The sequence below is a fragment of the Marmota marmota genome, unplaced genomic scaffold (genome assembly GCF_001458135.2).
Source record: "Marmota marmota marmota unplaced genomic scaffold, marMar, whole genome shotgun sequence".
NCBI classification, from domain to species: domain Eukaryota; kingdom Metazoa; phylum Chordata; class Mammalia; order Rodentia; family Sciuridae; genus Marmota; species Marmota marmota.
In genome coordinates this window covers 1,889,175-1,896,041 of record NW_026000079.1, presented here as the reverse complement: position 1 = coordinate 1,896,041, position 6,867 = coordinate 1,889,175, and the positions used below count along the sequence as shown (strand labels likewise).

Here is a 6,867-nt window from a genome sequence, read left to right as displayed (position 1 = left end):
GGTCCTCGGGGCTTCCGGGGGAAGCGGGTAGGTGCCAGGCCCCCCCTCTGGACCCTGGAAAATCCTGTCCTCTTCCTCACCACCTACTTTCCTCTCCAGTCACCCCTTAAGCCGCCCCTGGCTAATTCTTCTTGGTCTCTTTAAGAGCTGCCTGGGAACTGGGACACCAGAGGGGGCTGGCAGGCATCCCCCTCCCCTCCCCTGCCTGTCCTGGCTCCGCCCCCTGCCCCCGAAGACATTCGGCTGGAAGACTTGGACGCCGGGGTTAGGGTCTGCACTCCTGGGCTGGGGGTAAGGCTGGAAAGTGGCGGGGGAGGGGAGCGGGTTCTCTGGGGTGGGCTGCAGGGATGGGACCAGATTCCTGCGCGATGGACCTGGTGTATCTAGGTGCCAACTTCAGTGGGTAACGTAGGGGGTGGCCCCCTGGTCTCCGCTGGGGGGAAGGGCAGTTGCAGAGAACTTGAGGGGCAAATCCTAAAGGGCAGGAGCCCGGGCCTAGTCAGCCTCACTCTCCTGTTTCATTATCCCCACGACCATCATTTGCTCCACTGCACCAGCCATTTCCTGCCCCCTTCCACAGTCAGACACAGCGGAACACCTGGTCTTCCCAAAGGTGGGGAAACCGAGGCTAGGAAACCAGAGGAAATCAGCTGTGTCCAGAAAGCTCACTCCACCCCAGGATCGGGGAACAGCAGACCTGGCATCCAGGGCACGCGGCGGGTTCCCCAAGGCCGCCACCAGCCGGGACCAAATCCCTGCTCTCTCAGCAGGGTCATCGAGTTCTTTTCTGGAAGTTTGGACTTCCATAGGTCAAGGCCAGGAGAGACCCCCCTGAAGTCCAGCTGGGTAACCCCCAGAGAAGCAGAGCCAGGAGAAACCAGGAGACTCCCCTGGGACGTTTCAGAAAGGTAGCCCCTTCCAATTCTGCCTCAGAGGCTGGACCCCCATTTCCCCGAAAGAGAAGACGATGGAGACAGGGACCCAAGGACTTCCAATGAGGGTGTGGCGCGTTCTGCCTTTCCCCCTTCCTCTTTCTGTTACAGTTTTCTTGAATTCCTTCCATCTTGATCCCAATGATTTTCCCCCTGTTACCGCGTGTCCCTGTCCCGGGGTGAGGATTCTGAAGAAGTCGGCACTTTCTGAGGCCCCCAGGCCTGGGTGCTGAATGGCAGAGAGGATGGAGTGCCCGGAAGGAAGCGTGGGCGGCTGTGATAGTGACTCTGCTCAGAGGTCACTTCCACTTTCAGCACATGCCATGTCCTCCTTGCCCCACCCCAGGAGGAAAGCTCACCCACCACGCAACCTAGACCTAAGAGGGAACCAGAGCTGGTCTGTGAAGTCTCCTGCCCAGGGCAGCTGCAATATGCTCACTTCCTATTTCCTAAAAATACTATTAAGTCTGGAGAGAGCCAGGCTGGTCCCAGGTGGCAGGAAAGCCATCAGCCACCTTTTGCTTACATGAGTCAGAGAGGGCAGGTGCCCTGCCTGGGTTCACACAGCAAGTTAGAGGCAACCAGGTCCAGGATCCAGGGCAGAGGTGCCTTTTTCTCAGTCCTTCTGCATGCCGAGAGAGACCAGTCTAAAAGGGACTTTTTGGCTCAACTCCTCACTTACCAGGGAAGAAGTTGAGGCCCTGTAGGGACAGATGGGGACTCTGGTAATAGGGTTGCTTAGGACCAGCACTGAGAGGGAACACAAAGACCCACCTAACCCTCTACCTACTGCTTAGATAAGAAGGGATTCCCAGGGAGCAGAAGCCCAGGGAAACTGGCCATCAAGGGGAATGGACTCCAGCTGATGCCCGGAACCCAGCTGGGGAACATCTGCATAGTGGTGCCTGCCTGAAGGTGGGCAAGGGGCTGAGCAGGATGGGGGGCTGAGGACCCATCTCCTTGCCTCGCCCCCACATGGAGCCCCTCCTCCTCCACACATGTGGATCCAGGAACCACAGAAGGTGGGGCACAGTGGGATCAGGAGGAGGAGGAAGAATATGGGGAGATTCTAGTCCCTCCCACTTAGAGATGCGGTCGCCATGGTGACTAAGGACCAGTGAGGCGGGATGGGGTTGGGGATGGGGGTGGGGGTGTGGCAGGGACCAGGCGCCAGGAGTCGGAACGCCAGGCATTCCAGGGGGAGGGAAGCGGCATTCCCCAGCTCCAGGTAAGGGAGCCAGAGAGCTGAGCGACAGTCCTCAGGAGGAGGCGGGCCATTGTCTGGGGCTGGCGCTGCCCCGAGGAGGGGGCAGACGAGGGGTCGGGCCATTGTGTGTGATGCCGTGCGCAGTCTTCCAGCACTAGTCAGGCTGAGCAAGGGACCCAGGAGGCTCTGGGTAAGGGGTTAGGAGGCACTGGCTGTGTGGGCGGCAGGAGGCTGGGGTGGGAAGAGGCGGGGGCATGCCGGGGGAACCCCCTGGTGCCCACATACAGTAGGCACTCAACGCACATAAGTTGATTTGACTGGCTGGTGATCATAAAAAGAAGGCAGGCCAGGGGAAGTGCTGTGGGTCTGAGGAAGGGGAGCCAGGAAGCAGATGTTCCCCAAGTCCGCGCTCTGTTGAGGGCTGCCCCTGAGGCTGTGGGGGAGGACCAGGGGGATCTGAACCTTCCCGGTCATCGGTGAGACCTGGAGTGGCTTTGGTCCTGACTCCAGGAGCCCTCCCCTCAGTGAGGCGCCCCTGCTCTGCAGGGAGACCTCGGGGTTGGTTGAAGTTCCCAGGTAGCTGGGGTAGGGTGGGAAGCAATCCCTCCATCTCCCCTCCCGCCTCCGCCTGCACATCTGGGTCTCTACTCTGGGCAATGAAGCCTGGCAGGAAAGGGCTATTGTCGCCTGTGGTCTAAGGCTGTGGAGGAGGAGTCTGGGGAGGAGCTGGACCCTGGCAGGGGTGTGTGGGGGGGTGAGCTCAGCATTGTCATGCTGGGGGTCCCCAGGTGGGGCTCTAGGCCTTGTGAAGCAATAAGGGGGGAAGCCCTAGATTGGGGCTATGGATATGGTATAGCTCCTACAGCCTGTCCCCTGAACACCTAACCCACTGCCACCCCACCTGACCTGCTGCCCCAGAGTGCTTCCCCTCTCCGGCCTCAGTTTCCTCATTTGTACAGGGAGGCGGAGGTGGGGACCTGCTGGCTCTGAGCTTCCTGTGGGCAGGACCTGCTGCATGATTTGTGCAGCCAAATGTGTGCGAAATGAAAATGTGGGTCCCCTGTTCAAAAATTACTAAGACTTTCAAAACAGCATTGGGCCAGGCGTGGGCCCTTCTGAGCACAGGGACGGTATGACTGTACTGGTCATGCATCCTTGACGCTGGCCTTGGCCGTGGGCTCTGCCAGCTGCAACCTGTGAGACTTTGAATCTGACTTCAGAGGCTCCGGTGGGAGGGGTGCGCTGCTGGGGCAGAGTGCCCCTCCTTCCCATTGGGCTCTCTGCCAGAACTAGACCTGAAGGCCCTTGTGGAGGTAGGGGGTGATGGTGGGAGGCAAGGAGGTGTGATGGCCTCTCTTTAGGTAGGTTTCTGTTCTCTCTGAATCAGGAATCACCCCGGAGATACTGTTTTTTAGTTGAGATAGAGCTTGCTATCTCCCACCCCCCACACTTACCTTCTCCTTCCAAGTGGCTCTGAACTGAGTTTCCTTGGGGGGGGGGGATGAGGGGGGAGGGGGTGGACTGAGGGAGCAGGGCTCCAGGGAGACTGTAAAGCTAAGGAATTAGCTTCTGAATGAAGTAGAGCTGAATTTAACTTGGCTTCTAGTTATGTCACCTCCTTGATCCTCACTTTTCTTCTCTCTAAAATGGGATTGTGTTAGATTATTGGTAATGTTTGCCTAGCATGCACGAGCCATGGGTTTGAGCTCCAGAACTGAAAAATAAATAAATAAAACAAATTTAAAAAAATGGAATTGTGACCCGGCATGGGGGTGCTCATCTGTAACTAGCAACTCTGGAAGCCGAGGCAGGAAGATTGCAAGTTCAAGGCCAGCCTGGGCAACTTAGTGAGACCCTGCCTCAAAAAAAAAAAAAAAAGCTCAGTAGTAAAGCACCCCTGAATTCAGTCCCCAGTACTGCAAGAATAAATAAGTAAAATAAAATGGGATTGTGGTGGCAGTGACCTGCTGAAATTACTGGCAGGACCCAGAAGTCAACAGTACCACTCTCCAAGTGGGATGGAGGGGCTGGGGAGAGGAGGTCTGGTTTGAAGGGGAATCCTGGGTCTTGCAAGGAGGAAGTAGTACAGGGTATTGAGTCTTCCACCGCCAGAGAGGCGGGAATAGAGCACCAGACGGGGAGGAGTGTGGCACTGGAACTCCCCGCCTCTGGTTCCCCATCAGATCTCCTCCCTGTGACCCAGATAAGCTAATCTGCTCAAATGGAGAAGGCCTTGGGGCAGGTTGGCTTCCCAAATCTGAGCTGGGGGGGTCAAGGAGCCTTTGCAAATGGGGTCAGGAGAATGGAAGTTTCCTTTGATTTTGAGAGCCTGGCAGAGATCTGGCAATCAGCCTCCAAGAGACTTCGCAGGAGTCTTATGCAAGTCTGACAGAAAGGATGGTCAGGAGGGGTCTGTGTGAAACCAAGCCCTGGGGAACTGAGAGATGATGGGAGCAGGAAGAGAAGAAAGATGGCCAAGTGGGGTCTGACAGGGAATTTTACGAAGTAGTGGGCTGTATCCCCAGTCGACTGGTGCTGTGGCAAGAGGGATGGGAGTTAAACTACAGGAAGGACTTCCTGGTAGTGAGGAATGTGCACTTAAGATGGAGGTGGATTATTTATTGGAGTTGGACTGGCCTTGGGACATCTGTGCTCTTTAACCTGTAGTCAGCTGACCTGGCTGAGTGGGCAGGAGCCTCCTCACTTTATAGGCCACAGTGCCTCATTAACCCTGCATTATGAGGTCCCCCTGGAGTCTTTACAGAGGAATGAACAGCCACCATTAGGGGCTGGGTGCCTCAGAAGTGTATTTCATTAAACATGAGCTCAGACGGGAAATTTCCTGGGCTCCCCACTGGCCCAATGCTTCCCGAGAATGATGGCGATTACATTACAGGAGGGACTTCCTCAGCAAAGTCATGAATAAGAGCCTAATACAATTGTTTTCATCTTTTAAAGATTGTGGGCTTGCTGGGCATTGGTGGTACACACCTGTAATCCTAGCAACTCGGGAGGCTGAGGCAGGAGGATCTCAATTGCTAGGCAATTCTGGACAACTTAGCAAGACCCTATCTCAAAATAAAAAAGGGACTGGGGAGCCCGGCATTGTGGCGCACGCCTGTAATCCCAGCAGCTCAGGAAACTGAGGCAGGAGGATCATGAGTTCAAAGCCAGGCTCAGCAATTTAGTGAGGCCTAAGCAACTCAGCGAGACCTTGTCTCTAAAGAAAATATTTTAAAAGGAATGGGGATATGGCTTAGTTAGTGGTTAAGCATCCCTGGGTTCAATACCGGTACCCCCCCAAAAAAAATGGACTGGGGATGTAGCTCAGTGGAAGAGTGCTCCTGTGTTCAATCAGGAATAAATAAATAAATAGAATAAAAAATAGTGGCTCAACCAAAAGTGGGAGTTTGAAGGTCAGACTGCTATAGGGACTTCCCAGTGTGTAGGTTGTGGTAAGGCCCCCACCGTATGGGTAAGTGAAAAGAGGAATATGAAAGACCATGATACCACGTCTCCTATCTGGGAAATCTTGGGCAGGAGAAACCACAGCTGGGCTGGTTAGACTGGCTGGATAGAGAGGCAGGAGAATCACTGAAGTGACCCAGAAGGGCCTTTTCAACTTTCTGGATAGATTGAGGCAAGAGGCGAGCGGGCGGGAGGGAGGGAGGGAGAGAGGTGTGTCTCCTGGGAGGCCGAGAGGTTTTCTTTTTCCCCTCCCAACCCACTGACTTCCGCCCAAGCCAGGATCTGTCACAACTCGAGGTGGAAATTCTGGTTTCCCTGGCCAGGACTCCTGCGCTGGCTTTGGGGCGCTGGCTTTGGGACGATGGGTGCCTGGAGGACCGTGCTCCCATTCCAGCCGGGCTGAGCCTTCTCTCCCCTGCCTCCGGGGCCTGGGAACCTCCTCCTTCTTTCTCTGGGGTGGCATCCCCACCCCGAGTCTGCCACTGGGGGTTCCCGCTGTGGCTGGTCCCAGGGGATGTGAGGTGAGAGGGGCGACCGGGATTGGTGATCTTGGGGGAGTGTGCAGCAGAGCCCCAGGGAGGCCCCAGCAGGAGCAGAGAGATAAGACAGAAAGGGGACACTGCCACCCAGGCCTCCCCTCAGGAAATACTGGTAGCCAAGCTGGCTGATGGACTGGCATCACCTCCCCGGAAGATGAGGGCCAGGTGGGCTCCGAGTCAGAGACCCTGAGCCCCCTGGGGCTGGGGGAGCGGTGAGAGCAGGCTGACTCAGACCGGGTGCCTGCCTGGGAACGGGGTGAGTACGGGGCACAGAGTGTCAACAGATCTAGAGGTGATGGGAGAATCAAGTCCAAAGAATCTATATTTTGAGTATAGGAACTTGCTCCCCAGAAAGTCCCCTGCCTAGGGCAAGCAATGATTTGGAGAGGGGAAGACTAGGTAGAAAAGACACAAAGACTTCCCCGAGAATAAGGCAAGAATCATTGAAGCAGCCAGGCGCGGTGGCCCACGCCTGTAATCCCAGCAGCTCGGGAGGCTGAGGCAGGAGGATCAAGAGTTCAAAGCCAGTAGTGAGCAATTTAGTGAGGCCCTAAGCAACTCAGTGAGACCCTTTCTCTAGATTATATATATGTGTGTGTGTGTGTGTGTGTGTGTGTAATATATAATTATTTTTTTAAGGGCTGAGGATATGGCTCAGTGGTTAAGCACCCCTGGGTTCAATGCCTGGTGCCAAAAAAAAAAAAAAAAAAAAAAATAAAAA

At 55.5% G+C, this 6,867-nt stretch overlaps 1 protein-coding gene across 5 annotated transcripts in view; it reads left to right on the top strand.

The window, feature by feature from the left end:
* The first annotated feature begins 168 nt into the window (after nucleotides 1-168).
* Nucleotides 169-6,867, top strand: part of Sema4a (semaphorin 4A) — a 26,343-nt gene continuing 19,644 nt past the window's right edge. Inside the window, exon 1 of one of the 5 annotated variants that reach the window (XM_048814698.1) lies at nucleotides 169-291. The gene's annotated coding sequence lies outside the window, so the exon portion shown is untranslated. Of the gene's footprint in view, nucleotides 292-883; nucleotides 909-2,072; nucleotides 2,161-5,882; nucleotides 6,129-6,379; nucleotides 6,403-6,867 lie in introns of those variants that run through there. The other 4 variants (XM_048814699.1, XM_048814697.1, XM_015502734.2 and 1 more) reach the window with 4 other exon arrangements.